The following is a 26116-nucleotide window of genomic DNA, read 5'->3' as shown; positions in this document are numbered from 1 at the left end:
TTTATACACAATGGAGTACTACGCAGCACTAAGAAATGACAAAATCATGGAATTTGCAGGGAAATGGATGGCACTAGAGCAGATTATGCTAAGTGAAGCTAGCCAAGCCCTAAAAAACAAATGCCAAATGTCTTCTTTGATATAATGAGAGCAACCAAGAACAGAGCAGGGAGGAAGAGCAGGAGGAAAAGATTAACATTAAGCAGAGTCATGAAGTGGGAGGGAAAGGGAGAGAAAAGGGAAATTGCTTGGAAATGAAAGGAGACCCTCATTGTTATACAAAATTACATATAAGAGTTTGTGAGGGGAATGGGAAAAAAATAAGGAGAGAAATGAATTACAGTAGATGGGGTAGAGAGAGAAGATGGGAGGGGAGGGGAGGGGGGATAGTAGAGGATAGGAAAGGTAGCAGAATACAACAGTTACTATTATGGTATTATGTAAAAATGTGGATGTGTAACCGATGTGATTCTGCAATCTTTGTAATGTTTTGAATAACCAATAAAAAAATAAAATTAAAAAAAAAGTATTATTATGAAAGCACATAATATGTGCTTGTTTCAATTATGGAATCATGACACCAAATTTGTTCAGATTTTTGCATTGGAAACCATCTTTTTTTTTTTTTAATATGTTCATTGATATTAAAGTTGCCTTCCTGGGATGTACACACATACTGAGGATTGATCCCAGGGGCATATTACCACTGAGCTACGTCACCCGCCCTTTTATTTTATTTTTCTTTTTTTTTTAAAGAGAGAGTGAGAGAGGAGAGAGAGAGAGAGAGAGAGAGAGAGAGAGAGAGAGAGAGAGAGAATTTTTTGATATTTATTTTTTAGTTATCGGTGGACACAACATCTTTGTTTGTACGTGGTGCTGAGAATTGAACCCGGGCCGCACGCACGCCAGGCGAGCGCGCTACCACTTGAGCCACATCCCCAGCCCCCTGGAAACCATCTTGAGTCCCTCTAATATGAACTCCAATATATTTTCCCAGTGTTCTTAATTGTTTCAAGATCAACTTGTGCATTTATTATTATTATTATTATTATTATCAATATATCTTATACAAAGTAATGGGTTTTACTCTGACATTTGCATGTATACTTGTATCATATTTTGATCATGTCTACCCTCCATTCTACTTTCTCTTGCTCTTTGCCCACCCCCCAGTATCCTTCCCCCTTACCAATAATTCCTTTTCTACTTCAATTCATCTCCTTCCCACTTTTTACCCTTTGAAAAAACACTAAGGAATGTTCTATTTGGATTTTTTTTTTTGGTGGTGGTGGTGGGGAGGGGGGAACTAGGGATTGAAGCCAGGGGTACTTAGCCATTGACATCCCCTGTCTTTTTATTTTTATTTTGAGACAGGGTCTCACTAAGTTGCTAGGGCCTTGCTTAGTTGCTGAGGCTGGCCTTGAACTTTTGATGCTCCTACTTCAGCCTCCCAAACTGCTGGGATTATAGGTATGCACCACTATGCCCAGCTCTAGTTGGATTTTATGGTAAATCTATTTTTAGTTTTTTGAAGAATCTGTAAATGGTTTTCCATACCAGCTATACTAATTTGCAATATCATCAACAGTTTATACAGATTCATATTTTTCCACATTTCAACCAGCATTTGTTATTTTATTTTTTGCTTTTGCTTTGGTTTGTTTATTTATATGACAAGAGCCATTCTGAATAGGGTGACAGGAATCTCCATGTAGTTTTTTGTGATTTATTAAGGCTAAAGATATTATTTTTACATATATTTGTTGTCTTGTATTTGTATTCTTTTGAGAAATGTCTGTTCAGATCATTGGTCCAGTTACTGATTGGAATATTTGTTCTTTCTGAAGATTAATTTTCTGTCAGATGAATAGCTGGCAAAGATTTTCCCCCATTCTATAGATTTCCTCTTCGCTCTCTTGGTGGTTTCCTTTGCTGTGCAGCAGAGTTTTGATTTATTGTAATCCTATTTTTCAATTGTTGTTTTTGTTTCCTGAGATATCAGAGTACTATTAAGGAAATCATTGCCTGTTCCAGTATTTTGAAGTGTTTCCTATATGTTTTCTTCCCGTAATTTCAAAGTTTTATGTCTTAAATTAAGATTTTGATCCATTTTGAGTTGATTTTTCTTCAGGGTGATTGAAATCTAGTTTCAGTCATCTGCATGTGGATATCCAGTTGTCTTAGTAGCATTTGTTGAAAAGGCTTTTCTCCAGTATATGATTTTTGGCACTTTATTGAGATCAGCTGTCTGAAGATACATAGGTTTATTTCTGGGTCCTCAATTCATATATATATATATATATATATATATATATATATATATATATATATATACACACAATTTCTCTATATATATCGAGAGAGAGAGAAAGAGAAATTGTAATGATAATTGTATTATCTGTAAATAGGGAGATATATCTTATTTATGTTTATATTCTCTTTTTTTAATATTTATTTTTTTAGTTGTAGTTGGACACAATACCATTATTTTAATGTGGTAGTGAGAATCGAACCCAGGGCCTCACATGTGCTAGGCAAGTACTCTGCTGCTAAGCCATAACTCCAGCCTGTTTATATTCTTTTTTGTTGTATCCATGTATATCTGTTTTTATGTTTATGCCAGTTTTTTTAATTAAAATAGCTCTGTAGTATACTTTATTTATTTGCTTGTGTAGCCTTTTGTTTATTTATTTTTTGCATTACATTTCTTAATACACCTTTATACCACAATTTATCATATCTTTGATTGTATATAAGGTATGTTGACACCAAATTCACATCTTCATATTGTGTATACTGATGAGGGTCTCTATAGTACGTTTTAAAGTAAAGTCCTTTTGCTCAGAATGATTTTGATTATTTGTGGTCTTTGTTCATTCCAGATGAATTTTAGGATTTTTTTTTCTATTTCTGTGAAGAACTGTGAAAGATGTCATTGGTATTTTGATTGTGATTGCATTGAATCCATAGATCACTTTCAGTACTATGGCTGTCTTAACAATATTAATTCTTCCAATCCATAAACATGGAAGATCTTTACATCTTCTACTCTCTAATCTCCTTCTTCACTACTTTCCAATTTTCACTGTAGCAATCTTTCGCCTCCTTGTTCAAGAAATACTGATTTCTTTCTCAGTCCATTCATTACTGATACATAGAAAAGCTAGTGATTTTTGTATATTGATATTGTATCCCTACTACTTTGCTGAATTTATTTATCAGTTTTGAGTCCTTTGGTGGAATCTTTAGGATTTTCTGAGAATATAATTGTATTATCTGCAAATAGGGATAATTCAACTTTCTCCTCATATTTATATCACTTTATATATCTTTCTTACCTAATTGCTGTGGCTAAAATTTCAAGCAATGTACTGAATGAAAAGGTTGAGAATAGATACTCTATTTCCTGATTTTAGAGGAAATTCTTTCAGTTTTTTCCCATTCAGAATGATGATGGATATAGGTTTATCATATATACCTTTTATTATAATAAGGTATCTTCTTTCTATATCTAATTATTCAGAACTTAATCATGAAGGACTGTTGAATTTTACCAAGGACTTTTTCTGCATCTATTGAGATGATCATGTGATGTTTATTCTTGATTCTATTTATGTGCTGTATGGTGTATTCCATTTATTGATTCATATATATTGAGCCATCATTGCATCCTAGGAATGAAACCAACTTGATCATGATATATGCTCTTTTTTTTTTTAATTTTTTTTATTTTATTTTATTTAGTTTTCGGCAGACACAACATTTTTGTTTGTATGTGGTGCTGAGGATCGAACCCGGGCCGCACGCATGCCAGGCAAGCGGGCTACCTCTTGAGCCACATCCCCAGCCCGATATATGCTCTTTTTAATGTGCTGTTGAATTCCTTTTGAAAGTATTTTATTGAGGAAATATATCATCTATGTTCATCAGGGACATTGGTCTATAGTTTTTTTTGTTGTTGTATCCTCATCAAGTTTTGGTAACAGGGTGATACATTGCAGAATGAGTTTGAAAGGGTTTCTTTCCATTTTAATTCATGGAATAGTTTGAGGAGCATTGATGGTAGTTCTTTAAAAATCTGGTAAAACTTCATCAATGAATCTGTCTGGTTCTTATACTTTTTTGTTGGGAAACTCTTTATTATTGCTTCAATCTCATTGCTTATTATTGATCTATTTAGATTTTTTTTTATGTCCTATTGGTTCGATTGTGGTAGGTCATCTGGGCCCAGAAATTTGTTAATTTCTTCTAGAATTTCCAGTGTATTGGTATATAGTTTTACTCAATATTGCTAATGATCCTATGAATTTCAGTGATATGTGTCATATTATCCTTTTTTCATCTCTTTATTTGTTTGGGTTTTCTTTTTTTTTTCTTTTGGTTTGTTTAGCTAAGTATTTGTCAATTTTGTTTAGCATTTCAAAGAACCACCTTTTAGTTTAATTGATCCTTTCTATCCTTTCTATTAATTTATTTCCTGTTCTGATATTTATGATTTATTTCCTGCTACTGATTTTGGACTTGGTTTGCTCCTGTTTTTCTAATGCCCTGAGAAATATCATTGGATTATTTGTGTTTACTGTGGTGATTTTTTAAATGTATGTACTCTTAGTTATAAAATTCCATCTTAGTACTGCTTTCATTATACTTCTGAAATGTTGGTAATTATGCAACACTGGCTGAGTCATGAAGAATTGAGTGTATGTCTAAGTTGTGATTATTGATCCTGAGTATATCTTAGTTTAAGTTTCCTATGTTGTGAAACAGGAATATTTGTTTCTTTGAGAATTTGATAAAAGTAGTCCTGAGTGATTCATTTCAGATTATAATGACAACTTTTATTACTGCTTAAGTTTTTGTTTTTATTTATTTTTAAAGTTTTTGGTACTAGGGATTGAACCTAGGAGTGCTTTACCACTGAGTTACCTTCCCTATTACCCCCCCTTTTTTAAAACAAATTTTTGAGATGATTTTGCTTAGTTGCTGAAACTGGCCTTAAATTTGTGATCCTTTTGTCTCAGCCTCCTGAGTTACTGGGATTCTAGGCATATACCTCCATGCCTAGCATATTAGATAAGGCTTTAGAGGGAAAGTAAGAGAAGAAACACTTGGAAGTGAATATTCAACTCTCTGTACCAAAGTAAGATGACTTTCTTTTTTTTTCAATCCTGCCAAATATCACAAAACCTGGACATTATGAAGGAAAAAGAAAATAAAGGTTTTTTTTTTTTTTTTTTTTTTTTTTTTTAGTTTTTTTCAATGTAGTAAGAAAAAGTGGGAGCAAGTAAGTATTTTCTTAGGCAATATCTTAGAAGAGTCTTCAAATCTTGTATAAAATAAGTGGTATTTATCTTGAAATTGCATATAGACACTGTCTTTTTCTTATTAGACTGCAAGTGCTCCTGCAACTCCTCTAATAAATAAGCACCGCCCAACTTTTTTGAGGTCCAATACTATTTCCAAACCATATGTTTCAAACATCCTGCTATCGGATGCACCCAAGAAGAGTCGTGCTCCATTGCTTCCAATGCCAGCATCTCAGAGTACCCCTGAGGACCTTACAAACATACAGGAGAGGCCAGCTTCTTGTGTGGTGAAATCCACAAGTGTGGAGGAGACTGATAAGGTGGGTAGGTTAGTTTTGTTTTACAGGATGAGACAAGGTTACGTAACTTAGACCCCCAAGAAAGTTAGTAACAGTTATTAATATGTAATAACATGAATAAGTACTTAACTAAAATTGGTACTGGGAAAAGATTATATGTAGTTTGATGCAATGAAGAATAAGTTGCTATTTTAAGGAGCTTTTTTTTCAAGCAAATAGCTGGTCTATAAACATTGTCTTACTTAATGCATATATATTATACGTATATGCGTATATCATTTGAAAATAAGCATTTTCAAATGAAAATGTTTTTAAACAACACTCTTTGTGCTAATTCATGGGCTTCTAATTTGTATGTCTTCTTTACCTAATTTTGAGATTCTCCAGAGGAAATACTGGTGTCTACCTAAAATCAATACTCTATTTTTTAAAATGAGCCTTTTAATAGAACATATTGTGATTACCTTTATGTGTTCTTATGTTCAAATCATTTTTCTATGTGTACCTTTTCCTTTAAGTTTTATTTTTCTTCTTCTTCTTTATTGTCTTATTTTTACTCCCCTATTATTATTGGTTCCCTTTAATCCTAAATTTGGGAACCTATTAGCAAACAGCTTTTTATGACTAAGCAATCTGTACATTCTTGCTTTATTCATGTGGAAGGTAGATGATTTTTCAAGTAAATGTGATTGAACATAAGATGATGTATTATGTTGCTTGTAATCACACAATAATTTAAATGACTTTGAGAGCAATTTTTATTTTGAAGTATTCAAGACAACAAGTGGTCTTCTCATATCTGGTTGAAGGATTTTATTTCCTCCTCAGAAGTTTAGTAAATTCTAGCCTCAAGAAATGAACTCTTCCCATCACCTAATATGCATTTGGGGACTTTCTTAATTTAAGAAAACCCAGCAACTTGATTTTAGTTTTTTTTGTAAACTATCATGTGTGTCTTTAGAACATAGCAATTTGAATAGAAACACATCTTTAAAGAAATGCTTAATGAAGTTGTTACTTAGAAAATCAACTCTCTTATTTCTATTAAGATGTCTAGTTTAATGTTTGTGGTATAAAATCTCATAAACCAGGAATTTTTTTCTGTGATGGAGTCATTTTTCTGACAAAGTTTTCCAGGGTTACTGCTTGGTAGTAGAGTGAAGCTAGGTGATCTTGAGTTCAGTCTTAAAATGAGTGTGGGAGTCCATCAGTCAGGTGGAGGACCCTGTCTAGAGATTCAGTTCCTGAATACAATAGCTTGCCTGGGTGTGTGGAAGGATCAGATTGAACCAGCAAGGAAATCTAGAACCAAGTCAGGGTCAGAGACTTCATTTTGTACTTGTAGCTCGTTTGCATTTCTTCATAGCAAAAGCATTTTCAGGATTTTTTTATACTTGAATTTACCCTAAAATTACATCCTAAGTGTGTAAGTTATTATACTCTCAAGTAGTTACCAAAGCATCTTTTTCTGTATACAGAAATCATCATAGCCCCTTCTTATAAATCTTCTGGATTTCCTCATTCAATCCATTCCAGTGAACTTCCTTTGTACTTGGCTCCCCAGGAGGTCTAGGTTGTCTCTTAAAATTCTGGACTGTACTACCAGTGACCTTACTGAAAGCTATTTATTTTGATTCTCGCCCTCTGCTCTATGACCACTTGGTGCCCTGTGTTAAGTAATCTTTTTTTAGTATGTTGCCTTTGGCAAATTACACATCTTTATACAATTTTTAATTATTTTTTCTTTTGATCTGGACATCTGGATAGTTCTTTGATGTATTGTTCAGCAGAACCCAGAATTATTTGTTTTTCCCTAGAGAAGCTGAAGAACCATTTTTTATCTATTCATTACAAAAGTGCATGTATGCACACACATGAATTCTTGGTTGCCTAGGCATCTTAGTGCCTTTTCCTTACATCCCTGGCCATATTTGATGTGAATAGTCACCCTTTGGTCCTGATTTTTTATCTTCTGCTGCATCTCACTGTGTACCTCCGTACCTTGCACAGGTCCAGGAGGAGTCAGTTTTTGTTTTTTTTTAGATGGGGATTGAACCAATGATGCTTTATCACTGAGCAACATCAAAAGCCCTTTTATTTTTAATTTTGAGACAGAGTCTCACTAAGTTGTTGATACTGGCTTTGGACTTGCAGTCTTCTTGCCTGAGTCCCTGGGATTACAGGTGTATACCATGGTACCCTGCTAGGAACCAACTTCTTATACTTTAACCACATCCTATTTTTATTTTCCTTGCTGTCACTCTTTTACCCATTGTCTGAATTGGAGATACCTGAATTCATGATTCACTATGTTCACTCTACTCTTTAAGAGGCAGCACATCTGTTCTTTTGTTAAATCCATGGGCTGATAATTTTCACTATGTGATTTTAATAGTGTCCCCCTATGTCCAGGTCTTAAATAAATGAAGTCATATTTAAAACTAGTGTTTTGTGGACATACTTATGGGTGTAGAGATGAGAGCATCTTAATTTTAAGTTAGACCCAAATCCACTGGTGAGTATGCCAATGATGCGTCCACAGAGAGGGCACTTAAAGTGAAGACAGAGCAAAGGTGATGCCATGCTGCTGCATGCAGCTAAGGAGCACCAGCAGCCAGCAGAAGCCATGGGATCATGGCCTTTCCAACACCTTGATTTCCTTGATTTCGGATTTCTGGCCTTTCAAACCATGAAAGAAGAACTTTGGGTTGATCTAAGCTACTCAGTCATGGTAATTTATTATAGCAGTTATAGGAAACCAATATATCAGTAACTATAATTGTAACTCCAATCCTGGTATTCTTCTGGTTGTACTTTGACCTCACTGTTTCTTAGTGACTCATTACACTTATAAACCAACATATTTAAAACCAAAATCATTTTTTCCCTCCTAGACTGAAAAGCTAAAGATCATTTTTTACTTTTTTCCTTATTCTTTCACATCTACTTAGAAACCAATTCTTCTCATTGTCACCCTTCATAATGTCTTCCATTTCCTTTGCTGAAGTCATTCCTAGGAAAATCCAGGCAGAATAAGGTGAGAAATAGTATTGAACTTATCCTCAGGATGCTCTAAATGGAGCAAGCTGCCACATTTCTATTTTTTAATTATCACTTCCCAGTTCAGAAACTGCAGTTTGATGTGATTGATTTTCTGGGTCTCAAGTTTCTTTACAGACTGATCATAACTTTTAAACTTTTAATTCTCATCATTTTCAGGATGCTTTTAACTCTGACCACAAGATTTGACTTATTGTCTCTCATGTGAAATCCTGCTTCCTTTCCTTTCATAATTGAATGGCCCGATTGCACTTACAAAAGTTCATGTATGCACACACATGAATTCTTGGTTGCCTAGGCATCTCAGTGTCTTTTCCTTACATTCATTCCTACTATCCCATTCAGTGGGTCCTGGTTGGTTTTTTTTTTTTTTAACTTAATTAAGAATTTTTTTTTTCAGATTTTAGCATAGAATACTTTTTACTTTCTCTTAACATGTCTTCCTTGTGCTTTTTTTATTTTTTATGTATATGTTTAGGTAGTATGTTCACATATTACATAATGCTAAAGATAAAAAGGGGAATACAGAGAAAATCATCTTTTTCTGCTTTGTACTCAACTAAATTCTTCTGCCCAAGGGCAACCAATATTGACAGTTCAAGTCCCTTTCAAGAGCTAATGAATGTATGCACATTCAAGTCAATACTCATACTATCAATTGTTCTTTTCCCATGGTCATGTGTTACCTATACCATGTTATTCCTCACTTTTGGTATTTAATGATTCATTTTGGATATCCTTATTAGAACATAAAGGGCTTCCCTTGTTTAAAGATTGAATAATATTACATTGATGGATATAACAGGATTTACTTACCCTGTCATCTAAAGATAAATATTAGGGTTAAATTGTTATTGTTTAAAGCTTAAAGCTCTGTTAAATTTTTCTTTTGTCCTCTTCCAGCTATAGGGCAGGAATTGTGTTCTCCAGCAAAATCCTATGACAATGTAGGTATTCAAGAGAATTGGTGGTATAGTATAGAGAATTGACAAACATTAATAAGTAGAGCTTCCACATATCCAAGTATATTATATACAATGAGAATTTGTCATATCACAAAATTTTAGTATTTATTTCAGTTTTGTATTTGTTGAATTTTCTGAAACACTTGGATAACATAGGTTGCTTATATTTAGTTTTATGATAACTGAACCACATGGCTTTTAGCAATGTTTGTCTTAGTCTTTTATAGAAAATCCAGAATTTTGACAACCTTATATTTCAAAATCAAGGATGAACACCTAAAACATTATATTATATATTACACTGTGCATATAAATATAATTAACCATTGGATTGACATTACTTATATACAGACATTCAGAAAATTCAGCAAAGCATATCAATTACTTAGTTTACTGATTACTTGCTGAGGCTGGTCTTGAACTTGCAATCCTCCTGCCTCAGCCCCCTGAGTTACTCGATTACAGATGCCACCACTCCTGGCTGAACTTTGAATTTTAACAAGTCACTATTTTATGTGATTGAAAGTATAGGCATGTTGGGGAAAAAATAACTGGAAGAAAAAATATTTGTACAAATCTGTTCTTAAGTATGCAAAGAATTTTAGATACACTTATATCCTATGATTTTCATTGTCTGTGAAGCAAAATAAACTACAAGGGTATGCTGTTTAACAGAAGTACAGTGTTGTAATCTTTTCCATTTTTTTTTCTTCCAAACTATACTAAAGCAGAAAGCAAATTTTGGAAATATTTATGTTATATTAGAAATACAAATGCTTACTTTGTATGAGTAAAGTGACAGAAAATAGAGAAAGAGAGATAAATACCAGTAATGTCTGAGAGTGATTTATAATTAGCAGTTTTATCCATTTTGAGCTTTGAGTTCATTTTAGTGTTCTTTTAAAGTCACTAATACTGTGTTTCCCACAGTCAAGGCTTACCAATAAGTTAGTTCATCTGTATCTTGAAAAAAATTGTCAAACACATCTCTTTTATATTTTTTTTGGCTGCCCGTATTTAATAATTTGCCTAATTCCTCTAAGACATTTCTCAATATTGGCAAATTAAGATATTTGGATTGTGTTTTTGGAACTTATACTGAAATTATTCACATTATAGGCTGTTGATTTTCTGAGCTGATTTTGACAACTGATTGTGCAGTTTCCAAAAAAGATTCATAAAAGTTTAAAATTAGTAAAATAGTCTAAATTTTTCTTAGAATAGTTCCGTACCTAAAATTTTCCCCATTTAAGACTGTATTTTATAGAATATATATTTCACTGTCAATTTCATGTCCTTAAACTTTTCTGTACTTTTTCTCCATTATTTCAGGCTTTATGTCATTTTCCCTATAAAGGTGGATATATTCCTATCTATAAAAATGTTCATTTGAAAAGAAAAACTTTTCAATTAGAATTTTCTGGCAGTTTTTAATGGAACTTTTGGAGCATTTTGTGGTTCTAATGATTCAAAATGTCAATTCTGTGACAAAATATAAAATATTTGACTCATTCTCTTATTTATACAAACCATATCCCATGCATTAGTATAGAAAATGTATACAGTTATATATAGTAAGACCAACATGTGTGAAAACAGGAAGTCAGAAATGCATTGTCTTGACTTAAATTGAAAGTGACTTATAATTCTGGAACTAAAACAAAGTTCAGAAATCTAGTTTCTGCACTGTATGTGCAGAAACTGGATTTATTACATTAGAAGAAGAGTTAAAAGAGTTGAATTTGTGGATAATCTTGACTCAGAATTCATAGAACCTTTGGGAGAATTTTTCATTTGACATATTTGGTGTGTCTTTGTGGTTTAGAGCTATGTGTATACAACACCCACCAGCTTTTCCACTGACCACTAACATGGTATGCCATTTTTTTGGGATATTGAGTTGTGACTGAAAACACAGTCGGAATAATCTCTAGTGGATATTTCATTTTGTCTTCTTTTGCATTCTGCTACAAACATTCAAAGATTGAGCAATTGAGACTTCTGCCATCTAGTATTATGCAAGTGAAATTTAATACCTAGAGTATTCATTTTTAATAAGTAACTTAATTTTTTAAAATATGTGCTGTCTTCATTTTTTACTCACTTTTATATCAATGGTTTACAAGCAGATGATGTATCTGCTTGTATGAGTAGGTATATATTTGTCTTCATTTTACTTAATTGATTTTAATCCTACTTTTCAACAGAGTAATTAAGGCTGTAGTCTTCTATATGTAAAGTTTGTATTTGTGATCTTTAAGAAATATACTGTTTTTTAATCCAGATCATCGGGTAATCTTTTATTTTCCCCTCCACTCTCCTCTTATCATATGGAAAGTGGACCACACACATCATTCTACAGTTGCCTAGGAATAGTGGTTACCATGGTGTTTGCAGTTTGATACATGGAATACAGCTGTCTGTACTTCCAAAAGTATGACTGGTTTCAGTAGAGAAATGCACTGGCACAATATATTTAATCTTTCCCAGATATAAAGCATATTTTGTCATTGTGGTTTTCATAAGGTTCATTTCAAGCATCACAATAACAAAAGCAATGGTGAATGCTTATATACTGACTATTAATATTACATATCAAGTTTAAAAATATTACCTAGTTAATCTCCACAATAACCCTCTGTATCACTACTTTTTGTTTTCTGCCCAATTTACTTTTGACTGAAAAGTAAAAAAAAAATTATGCTCATTGTAAATTTAAATTTTAAATAAAAATATTATTCAAAGAACAATGGGTTGTGGGATTAATGTGGATTTCTCTTCCTTATCTATTAATATGCAAAAAAGTTGTTTCTCTCTAAAATTGCACAGGTTATTCATAAAACCATATTGAAAACCATCAGTGTTAGGAGGCTTTCTTGACCAGTCCTTGTGGTTCAGAGTTTGCTTAGCCTGTCTGCCATGGGAGAGATTCACCTTTCAGTGGTAATTGGTTTGTGTTAACAGAGGCCAGGGCAGAGAGAAGCGGGCATCCTTCCTAGAATGATGGTGATAAGCTTATAGAGGTGGGGCACTGTCTGGAATGAAGCCAGCTATACATCTTTGGTGCATTTTTTGGAATCAACTGAATTGGCCCCAGTTTGTTTACCTGTAGGTGTTTCATATTCCCCTACCCTGTCCCTAGAAAGACTTCTGTTAAAATGGTAACAGAAGACTAGAGTTACCACCATTCCCTATCTTTAAGCTTGATCATGGGCTCTGCGCTCTTCTGGTTCATCCTGTCTTTTCCCCACAAGATATACTATTGAGAGAGGCCGTCATCTTTGGTCTTTAATAAAATGTAATAAGCAAAGGTTTCTCAATAACAAGAATTGGTTGAATGCTATCGCAGAAAATTGTAGGGCTTATGAAATGAAAATGCATGTTGCTTCAAGAGAAGTGTAAAAACATTTTCAGGTCATAACACAAGTTGTATAATTTGTAATTTATTTATTCTTTGCATAGAGAAGGACTGGAAAAAAGAAGTATATTGTGGCAGAACAGGAATTGTCATGGTTTGGAGCATGGTTACATTCTATTCTTGGGCCTATGATTTTTTTTTTTGTCCGTGTCATTTTCTTTTTCATCATCATCTTCATTGAACTTCTCTGTGGCTTGGTTTTCTCCTCTGTAGAATAAGGTTTTGTAACTGTGTTCATCAAAGTGTCTTCCAGCTCTAGTATTGTAAAATTATTTTAATCCTTTTATTGTCTTTTAAAATTGGACGAAAGGGCTTTGTTGTGGGAAGCTTTGTTCAGTGGTAATGAGATGGTGATGCCTGCTTCAACTCTGTGAGGATTTATGAAACCTAAACTACAGAAGCAACTTAAGACATTGAATAATGGACATCTTTCTCCCTGGACTCCTGAAGGACCACATGGGTATCACTAAAAAGTGCTGAAAGACTTAGTTTCATGAAGATGTGTTCAAGTTAATGAAGTTGCTAAGATATTCAAGTTAATGAACTTGAATATTTCATACTGTCTCATAGTATTTACTAGGAATATACAGCTGGCGAAGAATAATGGTGAAAAAAATATATGTGTGTATATATATATATATATATGTGTATATATGTGTGTGTGTGTGTTTGTGTATATATATATATATATATATATATATATATATAATTTATATATATATGTATATAATTTATAATAATTTTACAGGATTTCTTAGGTTCTCTCTATTTACCCCGCTCCTGCCCACATGTGAAAATAATATTGTATACAGATAATAAAAAAACTCCTAATAGATATGTTAAGTAACATTATTAAAATTAGGCTACTGTTTATATGCCTTAATTCATTTTTTTCTTTTTGTGTTCTTTAACTCTTATCTAGAATGCATTGATTCCAGTGACTCACATCTTATGATTCACCTAATGATTAATAAGTGACCTAGTAACTAGTGCAAAGCTAGTCCTCAGCTAGTCATCAGTCTTTTGAACATTATTTCTGTTTTCAACTTTTATTTAGTTTCATTTGAACCAGTGAATTTTGATTTGGATGAGAACTGTGGGACACTAACTCTCTGGCCTGGTTTTCAACCTGACATTGCCCTTTTTGCTAGAGGATTCTGTTTTTTCATTGTAGTGTTTCCCTTTTCACAGAGCACACAGTTTGGTGATGTGTGTTTCTATAACAGGTGCAGTGGTCACTAATGGCAGACAGACTTATCAGTAGCTTTAATTAAATTAAATAATTGAATATCTCTAATGATTAACCATAACAGTTTCTCCTGGTAAATAGAAACCCATTTTCTCATATTGTAAACCCTTTAGACTTAAAATTATTAAATTTTAACCACTGTTAAGTATATATGTATGTATGTATATATATATATATATATATATATATATATATATATATATATACACACACACACACACACACACACACACATATATATATATATGTATATATATATATATAAAATTTGACCCAAGGAAATGTATCCTGGTTATAAAAGGTAAACATTTATAAATTATTCTTTATTTAATTCTTCATGTAAACTTCACCTGTTAGATTGTTCAAATTTATATACTCTAATGCATATTCACGTACTCATCTCCAGCATTTAACAAACTAGTGTTAAATATTTAACTTTTATTAAAGTCCTTCATGGTATGATGAAATAACTTGAGGTGATTAAAGGTGAAGAATTTTAGAACGGCAAATTTGACTTATGCAGTGGACGAAGCACAGGTTCCTGAACATTGAACACTGTTGGGTTTTAAAGTTGATCATTACTGAGATTGATTCCAGTAGGACCCCCAATGCCACTGTCACCAAAGAGAAAGGCAGTCATAAATACTTTTTTTTAATATCCATACTTTTCACTTTAACCTTAATAACTATCATGTTTTTATTTTGTTTACGGAATACATTCACATGTCATGTAATAACAGCTGATAAAAATGGGACATGTACTGTGTATTAGGCACCATTTTATATATGCTGAGATTATTTAAGGACCACAGCACCTTTTAACATAGATATGGTTACTTTTTATGGATGATGAGACTGAAGGTCACAGAGACAGTAAATGACACGTTTCTTGGTTCTGCCCCTAGTGTTCACCCCATAGTTTATTTTGGGAATCACCATTATGGTGAGCTATCCTCCAACATAAAAACTTCTATGAACCTCCCTCTGGTTTAAAAAGATACACCTTCAGCACACTAGGTGATTGAATTCTGATCAGTGCAAAAGTACAGTTACTTGGAGACTATTGGGAGCGCATCCTGAAGGATACAGGAGAATATATTCTAAATGGAAACTTGTGTATTACTTAAATAACTGTGGTAATTTAGGAAGTCTACTTTATAGCTGTAAGTAATCCTGTGTTTGGAGCCTTTCCAATCTTTTGTATTGGGATATATACACAGTATACATATCTAAATACACCCAGCTTTCTTGGCTACAATCTAACCAAGAAATACTTAAGTGTTCTAATGTAAATACTCCATATTTTCCTGCAGACTTTCACACAAGAGAAGGATATGTTCAGTAGATACAGACCATCTTTTCCTCAAGACCAAGTACTCCTCCAGGTTTTCTTAGTAGTGATATTTTAGTCAACCCCAAAAAACTTCAAATTTGACTTTTAGTAACTTTCTTTGGCTGTTACCTTAGCTGACTGAAGCTCTTTTCTGAGAGTCTCTTTTTATAATAACAACTAACCTCTTCTGTATCCCATAGGATGACTGAAAATATAAAGCTATTTTTTAAATGCAATTACTGGTGTTACATCTCAAAATTTACATTTTTATTATTAATCTTGTGTTGATTATCTAATCTCACAATTCTTATTAATTTAGAACTCCTGCTTTTGGATAATCTTATACTAATTGTTACATTTATATTTTGTCTCTTTATTTAGCAAGTTTTCACTATTAATTATAAGATGGAATCAAGTTATGACAGGCACAAGTTCTACCTCATATCAATTAGTAAGAATCATGTCTTTACTAATGTCCTTGTTCTGAGGGTCTGTGGTTCCAACTGCAACTCTAGAAATGTACACCCATTTATACCAGTGTTTTCTAGAATGATTATACTGTATATGCTTCCATAGCTTTGCATTCCCTCAATTGTCTTCATAAATGCTATTTATTTATTCTGACAAATTTCAAATTCCTTGTTCATAGAAATATGCATATTCTGTACAAAAATGCTAGCTTATTTTAGTATCTTCAGACTGATAAATATATGAATATGTGGGTATTGTGTATTTGAGTTATGGATATGTTCACATGAATTTGTGAGTATAAAAATTCCTCTATTTTTAAAATTTCTATGCTGTCTGCTTTACTGTATTATGAAAGTCTTTAGCTCTTAAACACTATTGTCTGTGAAGTTCATATCATGACTGCCTTTAGCATGTAATAGGTGAGATCCATAAGTGACAGTGATTGAGAATATGGCCTAAGGTGGAAGTATTTTTATTATATACCTCATGAAAGCAATCAGTCAAAACATGAGAAACATGAAACTAAGGAGGGAGATCAAAGATGTCATTACTTGGTGTGCTTTTACTGCATTGTTACTAATAAACCAGGTCTGCAGTGAGAGTGATGCTTGAATAAGGCTAAACTGAAGTCAGTTTCTCAAGAAATAACATCTTTAGATTTTTAGACAAATATTTTAAAATGTTCTTTTAGCATTTAACCATCTCCTTGAGTTTCTCTGAATTTGCTAATACTGTAAGAGATCAAGTGAAAGTTTCAGACCACAGAGGCATTATAATCTACTCAAATCAGTATTTACTGCTAATTTCTCACTATGTTTCTATATCATCTGTTTATTACTGAGGATCCTTCTCTTGAATTATTTCATAGGTCTGTTGGGGATCCATCCCATGACCTCCCGGTGGGGGATGATCACAATAGTCAATCACAATTGACTTTAGTGGTTCAGAATCAAAATCTGAGTTTGAGTGGCAGGTTTTCTTTTCTTGCTAGATTATTAGAGGTCTGAGTTCTGAAAGAGGGAACAGCGTAATACGATGGCAAGGGCTAGCTATAACTATATACCAACTGATATGGTAGAAGTTTAATATTTTGGGGGATGATGAGAGCACCAGCCACCTTATCTGTCCTTCCTTAAGAGGAATTATGAATGAGGGGTTTGTATAGTATAGAATCTGCCATGTAGGCTTGTGTTTCTGTCCCTGTAGTGATCCATTATTGTCTTTAGTATCTCACACAGTTGGCAATGATGATAGCTTTTAAATCATTTTTTTTTCTTTTGGGGCAGGTTTTTTTCCCTCTGGCAGAAGCATTAGAAAGTTATGAAATAGTAAATTCATCACTTTTTTCTGGATGTGTAGCAAAGCCCAAAGACAGAGAACTTCTTATGTATTGGACTATTTTGCTTGGATGTACATACATGGTCCTGTAAGAGTGGAATGACCCAAATTTACACAAACATTTAGTCCAAGTTTATTAAGACTTCTTACCCATGAAGAAGAAAATACAGAATTCATTTTCCACTCACTTAAATATTTATTGAGAAACTTCTGTATGCCAAACAATTGTTCCAGTATTACAGCAATGAGCAAAATAGAGAAACAAGTTCCTGCCCTTACAGCCAATTCCAGTGGAAGCAGATAATAAACCAGTAAATAAGCCAAAATTTGTTAAAGGCTTATAGTAAAAAAATAAAGCTTGAAAATGGGATAGAAAATTTTGGAGTCTGGGAGGAAGGCATTGAAAGGTGACATGTGAGAAATAACCAGAAGGAAATGAGGGAGGGAAACATTAAGCTATCAGAAGGAAGAATGTTCTAGGTATAGGAACAGCCAGGGTAGCCATCCCAGGAAATCTCCAGGCACCATGAGAGGCAGCAAAAATGCCAGTGTGACTGGAGTGAGCTATTCTGTCCTTGCAGATGGTCAGAGACATCTAGGAACCAGGACATCAATTAAAAGGACTTAGATTTTCTGTGCCAATTGGGAAAACACTAGAAGGTTTTGAACAAAACATCCTAAAGTGACTTACACACTTTAACAGGATCCTTTTTTTTCTGCTATGTTGAGAAAAGACAGTAGGCATGCAGCGTAGAAGCAGAGCCCTGTTAGAGTGTTGTCAATGATTCAGACTCTATGGTAGAAGTCAAGCTGATGCTTGGTGTCTTTTAAGGGAGGAGCCAACAGGGTAGACTTGTTATGGATGATGAGAGAGGAGATGACAGCAAATAGAAAAATGACTTGCTCTTTGCTGAGATAAAGACCATGAGAAGTACAGCGTTTGGGGTAGAAGGAAGAAAAGGAATGACTGCTAAGATTTCAGGTTTAGACGTGCTAAGTTGAAGTGGCCTTGATGTGGAGACCAAAACAGGTCATCAGATGGAGTAGACATGAGTTTAGAATCATCAGCATGTATATAAAACTTAAAGGTAACAAATCATCAAGAAAGTGTGAGTATAGATATTAACAAGAATATGGCCAAAGTTCTGTTGACAAAAATGTTGGTCAGAAGATGAAACGTAATGCACCAAAAAAGCAGAGCAGCCAGAGTATGGATCTGTTGAGAGTGAGAAATGTGGTGTTCTGGGTAAGAAACAGCACTACAGAAGGGAGGTCATGTGTGTTTATTGCTGCTAACAGGTCAAAAAAAAAAAAAGACTTCTGAGAAATGACCACTGATTTATTTGTGGTCAAGGTCATTGGTGATTTTGATAGGAAAAGTGTTAATGGGTCAAGGGTTGGTAAAAGTTTAATTGGGAAACTCAAGTGGGAAAAGAGAAATTGCAGAAATAAAGTATGAACAATTCAAAGTTTTGTTATAAGTGAAAGAGCAAAGATGGTGTGGCAGTTGGCCAGGAGGCATCAATCTGCCTGAGGAGGCAGGATAGTCCTAGGTTCTGCAGACATTCACCTGCCAGGAATGTGAGCAGTAGCCTTTTGTAGTCTGTGACCTCAAGGACCTTATGTTGGGTAAATATAAATTCTTGAAACATTTTCCACTGATACACTGGTGCTAATAAGAGATAGATTAACCAAGCCAGCTATTAGTGTACCAGTATTCTTCCCCTTTTTAACCCTTACTTTACATTCAATAATTTCTCTGATTCTTCTGTAAAAGTTAGTTTTTAACTGTATTTCTCAAAAGCCTTTTACATTTCAATTTGTTATTTTCATTTTTGTCCCCTGTCCTAGTCTAAGTTAATTGAGGAGGGCCATATTTTATTTTTCCTTACATTTTACCTTACTTCTGCAGAGATTTTCTTTTGTTCCATAACTATTTTTTGAATAAATTACTATTGTGTTTCATTTTGGTAGATGATGGATTGGTTATAAGATGTGTGTCTTTGCAATTTCTAAATATAGGGATGGGAAGGGATATTAAACCAACTTTACAAATAATCACAAATGATGATGATCAGTGTTGTCATAAAGAACTGGTAAGATGTCATAAAATATTTTGTAAAATATGCATGATTAAAAGTATATGCATTTTTAAAAGAAAAAAATAAAATGATGATGTAAGAAATACACCTAATGTTTATGAAAATAAACAGAAGAATACTCAAAGAAAAATAAATAAATAAATAAACAAATAAATAAATAGAGGATTGTGTTTGATGGTTTTGTTTTTTACAGAGGCCCTGTGAAGCAGGCATAGTGAGAACAGGCTCACTGCAGCTCAGTAGCTCCTCCATCTGGGGACTTCATCTTTGAGGAGAACAAAGTGAAAAGCACCTTCCCCACCCTCCAAAGCAGCCCAGCGTTCAAGTGATGGAAATGGCCGAGTGACTGGTAATGTTACTTTTCCCATTAACACTACCATTTGTATTATGTTCTGCTTCATACAAACAGAAATGATATATGTTTGTCTTTTTACTAAATAATGACATTTAGGATTTATAAATAGTCCCTGATTATTCTCACTTGACTGCTTTCTATGAATCTGCAACATAAAATAAAATGACAAAATTATATGGCTTCATTTTCCTAAAATGAGCAGATTGTAATTTGTAAACTTATTTAGAAAACATTGCCACTCCAGGATTGACTTATATAGTAAGAGGAATGAATCTAAGTGGAATTTTGTCATTTCACAGTTGGGTAGTAAAATGACTTTTAGCAAGGTCAACGCTCAATTCTTTCTGGATTGTATTAAAAAAGCTACAGTGAAGCTGTAAAGGTGCTTTATGTATGAGGCTTGTTTATAAGTTGTGTTGTTCCTTTTAGCCCTGCAGTTAGTAGATGGGATTCCTCCAGACAGTGCTTTGGAAACAAGCTCCCCTGAGGGGCCATCCAGTCCAGGTATGACACCTTGATTCCACTCTGTGTCAGTATTGAAAAAGAATTTCCATGACAGTTGAGGAATGGATTTAATTAGAATGCTCTTTGAAAGAGATCAGATTCTTTGACCTCATTTCCCAAATGTTTTTCGTGAAATGAATTCTCCTTCCCTTATTCCCCCCAAGAGAAGAGATTAGAGTCTGAAACTGGCACAAGATCAGCATTTCAGTTCTGGAATTATACCTGCAGAACTTTCCCTGTTTGGTCTCTTGTTTTTCCTTATTCAATGTTAGGTCGACATTTGTTAACCTCCTTCCCAAGAGTACTGACACATCATAGTTAGAAACATTTAGTATGTTTGGGGGAAAAAATTTACATTAAAATATAAGCATAGTTTCTTTAAACAATGCTTCTAGGTATGAATTCAATGACCAGGTATCCTACTGTAATGGTAAAAATTTGTTACCCTGAAAATACTTTCTATTATATAACTTGCATTATCAGTTCTCCTCAAATAAGTAAAATTCTAGTAAAAATAGAATGATTCAATCTAATACCATTTCCAATATTTTCAATAATAGCTACTTAGTGGCCCTTATAAAAAGATGTACAATAAAATTTCTCACCTTTAGCATTTGTTAGACATAAATGAATACAATAGATTGGAAATGTGATTCAGAAACAGAATATTATATACTAGTACCTTATCATGGGGATAATTTGTTAAGTACGAAAAATACTTATTATGACTAATTTTTAGCATTTGTTTTCACAAATTTGAAAAAGTCCAGGAGCATCTAAATTTTAATCTGAATCTTTAATCTTTATGATTTAGGAATTTGGAAATTATATATATATATATATATATATATATATATATATATATATATATATATATATATGAATTCTTTACTCCTGTGTTTGTGATTTAAAATATTTCTAATATATAACTAATAATGATATTTTTCAGAATAATATCAATGATACCGTCTTATTCTACAGAGGAAATGTAATGAATAACATTAGCAAATGTATAGTGAAATTAGAAGATTTTGAAGTACTGGAAAAAGATGTGCATGCTATTTAAACTCTGCTCAGTATCTGTTTCTCTCCCTTTGTTCTCTTTTTGTCCTCTTGTTTAATGCATGGATAATTGTGAGCTCAGAAATCTAATTTCTTTGAAAATGCTTTCTGGTCTCTGCTTGCCTTAACTTTGTTGTCTAAGTGCCATTTCTACAGAATCTGCTTCTTTGGCAGAAGCCTACCTGGGCCCTGGGCTCCTCAGTCATGAACAGAGCACGGTTCCCAAACTGACAGATGAAGCCTCTCTCTCTGAGGGCCCTGGAATGCCTGAGGCAGCCATAGCATCATTGACATGTAGGTGTCAGGCCTTTCCTGATTGTGGCTTTGTTTTATGCAGATTAAGACATCATCCAGTATAGATTTGATTACTTGTGAAGCCTTTCTGTAAGAATGTTTCATAAAGAAATAGGAATTTCTTTTCACTTGAAATTTCATCCATGTTTAGAGTTTACCATAGTAAACTATATAAATGAATATGATGCAATGTAAGATTAATAAACTTAGGAATTCTGTAGACTTTTACCTTCTATTTGACTTCTTACTTTTTTTGAGGGAACTTTGAAATGTTACTATTTTCAATGAAATTACTATATATAATATAGTTTAGATTCAGAATTGCCAAAAATGAGAAGGAATTAAAATGTCCCCATTCTGAAGAATGGGCAAATTGTAGTTCATCCATGTATTAGAATACAGTACTTCTACTTAATCATAAAAAGGAACAGCAATGAATCCACACAATATGGGTGAATCTAAAACATATTATGTTAAGTCAGGAAGCCAGATATAAATGCCTAGATGTTATATTTTTATTTATGTGACACTTTTGCAAAGGTAAAACTATAGGGATAATGGTTGCCAGAGATCAGGAAGTGTGAAGAAATTTAGGTGACTAATACAATTTTCTATGTCTTAATTGTGGTGGTAATTGTATTTACACAACTATATCAGTCCATCAAAATCCAAAGAACAGTGTGAATTTTACTGAATGGAAATTATTTTCCAAGGATGAAAGAAAAACAATTCTAGTAGCATCAACAATGCTGTGACACAGCAAATTTGAATGAATGAATACCATAAAAAAGGATTCTATTTGAATAGGATTAATTTAACACAATTATATTTTTGCAAAGGAATAGTATTTAACAGGCTATTTTGCCATTTTGATGATCCCCAGGACAAATATAATAGATATCTTAAAAGTCCTAGTTAAATTTTAAACTTTAATGACTTCACAAGTAAAATGCTACAGACTTACAAAAATGTCTTTTGGAAGTTTAAGTAGCTACATTTCTTTTCCATATGTTAATTATTTTTTAATTTTAAGTAATTAAAAAATATTCTTTTCGGTCAGTATTTGCTATTTTTAAAGGGACTGAAAAAATAAGTTAAAATATTCAAATTATCTAAAATAAAAGAAACTTCAATCATTATACTTTCAATTGATTTTTAAACAATTTAAATAATTTTTTCATATTTATTATTGAGAATTCTTAACAGTACTTTAAGATTTAGAACACCATGTTCTTTGAAAGTGAATATGCTGCCTTTAGAACTTTTAAACCTGAAATAAAATAGTTGTGATAGAACACTTGTGAAACTTATTCATTGTTCACAGCCCCTTCCCCATTTCTTTTTTTTATTTTAGTGCTAGAATTTGGCACATACTAAATAAACTTGATTTTTTTTTTTCAAAGTGTGAACTTACCTTTGCTAATCAAACAGACTGAAAATTCTCTTGGGTGATTAGAAATTCTTAATATCATTCTAAGTGAAATAGGTCAGACTCAGATATTCTGACAAAGGTTGTATGTTTTCTCTCACATATGGAAGTTAGAGGGAAAAAGGGATCTCATGCAAATGAAAGGGAGTAGAAGGAGGGGATGGAAAGGGAGGGAGGAGCTGAGGGCATGGAAAGTATTAGTAGATGAAATCAATCAAAGCAGGCTACGTCCATGAATGAACATACCACAATAAATACTGCCTTTACATATAAGTATAGTGTACTAATTAAAATAATAGTAATGGAAGGCAGATCATTAGAGAAGCCAATCAAGGAGAGGGAGGAGTGGAGGAAAACGGCAGGTAGTAGGGAATGAGATTGATTAAATTATGTGCATAATGTGTAGGCACATGACATAATGAATCCCACAGTTATGAATAATTATCATGCATGGGTGGAAAATAATTATTGCCTTTTATAAGACTTTTAATAATAGGAATGCTTTTCAAGCAGATAAAAATATATATTTAAGCAAGCTGGTATGATGTTTACAACTATCAAATCATCCCAGAAAAATTCAAAAAAAATTTGAAACATCTTACTCATGCCTTATACCTTAATTGAGACCAGTTTCTCAGTGAGGACCTTATACTTGGAAAAAAAAAAAAGTTATGTATCTGAAATACTTGTGACAGCATGAGAAATACAGGAATAATGATGGATAATTTGCTAAACATCACATCAGTTAATATAATTTTCAAAAGACCTGAATACATACTGAAGAGTCATGTATAAAACACTTCTACATCTGAACCATCATGGGCTTTTATTTTTCTCAGTACACAGTTTTCAACTTATATAAATACACTCTTACTATGATATGATATTATAGACATATAATATTGCACAAGGCATCATAATGGCTATTGCACATGTGGTGATAAAGCAACATTTGCCAAAATATGTACACATAAAAATTCACTTAAATTTTTAAATATTTCTTAGTACTCTAATTTAATTGGGACATTTTTTATTGTTAATTTAAAGTACCCCATATTTGTTTGTTTTTGAAACAGGGTCTTGCTATGTTGCCCAGACTGACCTTGAAGTCCTAGACTCACATAGTCCTCCTGCCTCATCGTCCTGAGGTGCTGGAACTACAGTCATGTAATACTGCCTGAGACAGGGGATGGAACCCAGGGCCTCAAGCATGCTAGGCAAGCTTTTAACTAAACTGTATATCCAGGCTCAATGCCTGTTTCTTAAGAAGCACAATGAATATACTTTTCTGTCTCCACATTAAGAGATAAAATTATATTTTTAAGTAATTTAAACTTCAAATACCTTAAAATTTTTATTAAATTTTGTGAATGTGCTGATCACTATAAACCAATGCTGTAACATATTTCCCTCCTTTTGAAGTAAAACTTGACTTGGATGTTTAATTTTATTTAAGAAAATTCCAGGACCTTAGTGTTTGGTTTAAATTTATTTTCACAGCTCATCTTTACCATTACTATGAACATCAACTGCTAAGTATGTCTCCAACTTTATCATAGTACCGTTGATTGTCAATACTAAGAAGTAATGATAAAACATATTTTTATACAATAAAAAGTTAACCACTGATAACTACACGCATTAGTATATGATATTTAAGATATTATAAGTGGAACAAAAGCTAGGTTGAAACATTGGGTATTATATACTTCTATTTATATTAAATAAACCAGCAGAAAAGGAAATGTGAATATGGGTGTCTGCTTATGTGTGCATGTTATGGTTTCTGACAATAGACAGGAAAAAAGTGTTGGAGGAAGTTGCCTCTGAGAATCAAACTGGATGGTATTAAAAATTATCAGTGCTTAATACTTGTTTCCAGATTAAAAACATATTAAGCATTTAGATCACTTAACCCTGGTTGCACAGTAGAATCACCTGGGGAATCTTAAACATTCTTGGCGCCCCCCTTTTGAGATTTTTATTTAATAGCTGTGGAGTAGGATATGAGCTTGAGTATTTTCAAAAGGGGTTCAGATAATTTTCAAGTTCTGATAACTACTGAGTCAAACTTCATGTGCAAAAATCTCATGCTTGTTTAATTTGCATTTAAAATAAACTTGTGTTTAAGTTACATTGATTTTTACAGCATGGATATAAAATTATTTTTAAAAACATACTCTTAAGTGAAATATTTAACTTGACATTTATAATACTAAATGATCTTCTACGAATAAAACCTAGAGTGACACAATATAATGCATGCATATAATCCTAAATAAATTGTATTTATTTAATCCTAAATAATAAATACAATTTATTTAAGATTATATACATGTGAGACAATCTTGTTATATATTAACATGATTATTCACCATGAGAACAACATTTCACTACTAATTTTGAACCTGATTTAAAGACTTCAGCTAATTATTAAATATTCCTTCCTTGCTAGGATTACATAGGGTAAATGAAACAAATTAATATTCAGGATTATATATGCATTTCTTTGTAGCTGGAATTAGCTCTGATTATAGCCTGGAAGAAATAGAATAAAAGGGAGAACTGAGTGAAGGGCCTAAAGATGAGGTGGAAAATATTTCTTTGAAGTCACCAGACATTCCTTTTACATCTACTGATATAACAAATACACTGAAAAATGATTCTGACTCAGCCCTTGGCATCAATAGCAGAGAGTCCTCTCAAAACTCCAAGGAAGAAAACCAAGAAACTAGAAACACAGATGGACCATAGGTAGTCTGAATGCCAGAGTGTTGTTGGCAGTTTGTTTAGTTAGTACTATTCTTCTAAAATGTAGATCAGATATTTGAAATACAAATAGAGTCAGTTCCTTTTGTTTAGATTCTACCACTCTTACCATCATCATCATAAAAAATGTTTATTAGTAGCATATCTATTTGTCTATAATTG

General features: G+C 32.9%; 1 pseudogene across 1 annotated transcript in view; it reads left to right on the top strand.

The window, feature by feature from the left end:
- Window positions 1-5145: 5145 nt before the first annotated feature.
- The window catches only part of LOC143640459 (cordon-bleu protein-like 1), a 32611-nt pseudogene continuing 11640 nt past the window's right edge, over window positions 5146-26116 (top strand). Inside the window, exons 1-6 of the transcript XR_013154931.1 lie at window positions 5146-5284; window positions 5390-5626; window positions 19735-19890; window positions 20326-20400; window positions 21637-21756; window positions 25701-25956. The product of XR_013154931.1 is annotated as a cordon-bleu protein-like 1 (transcript). The remainder of the gene's footprint in view (window positions 5285-5389; window positions 5627-19734; window positions 19891-20325; window positions 20401-21636; window positions 21757-25700; window positions 25957-26116) is intronic.

The sequence above is a fragment of the Callospermophilus lateralis genome, unplaced genomic scaffold, assembly GCF_048772815.1.
Source record: "Callospermophilus lateralis isolate mCalLat2 unplaced genomic scaffold, mCalLat2.hap1 Scaffold_2916, whole genome shotgun sequence".
In the NCBI taxonomy this organism is placed as follows: Eukaryota; Metazoa; Chordata; class Mammalia; order Rodentia; family Sciuridae; genus Callospermophilus; species Callospermophilus lateralis.
Note: the sequence above shows the minus strand (reverse complement) of the source record. Positions and strands in the feature narration are given on the sequence as shown.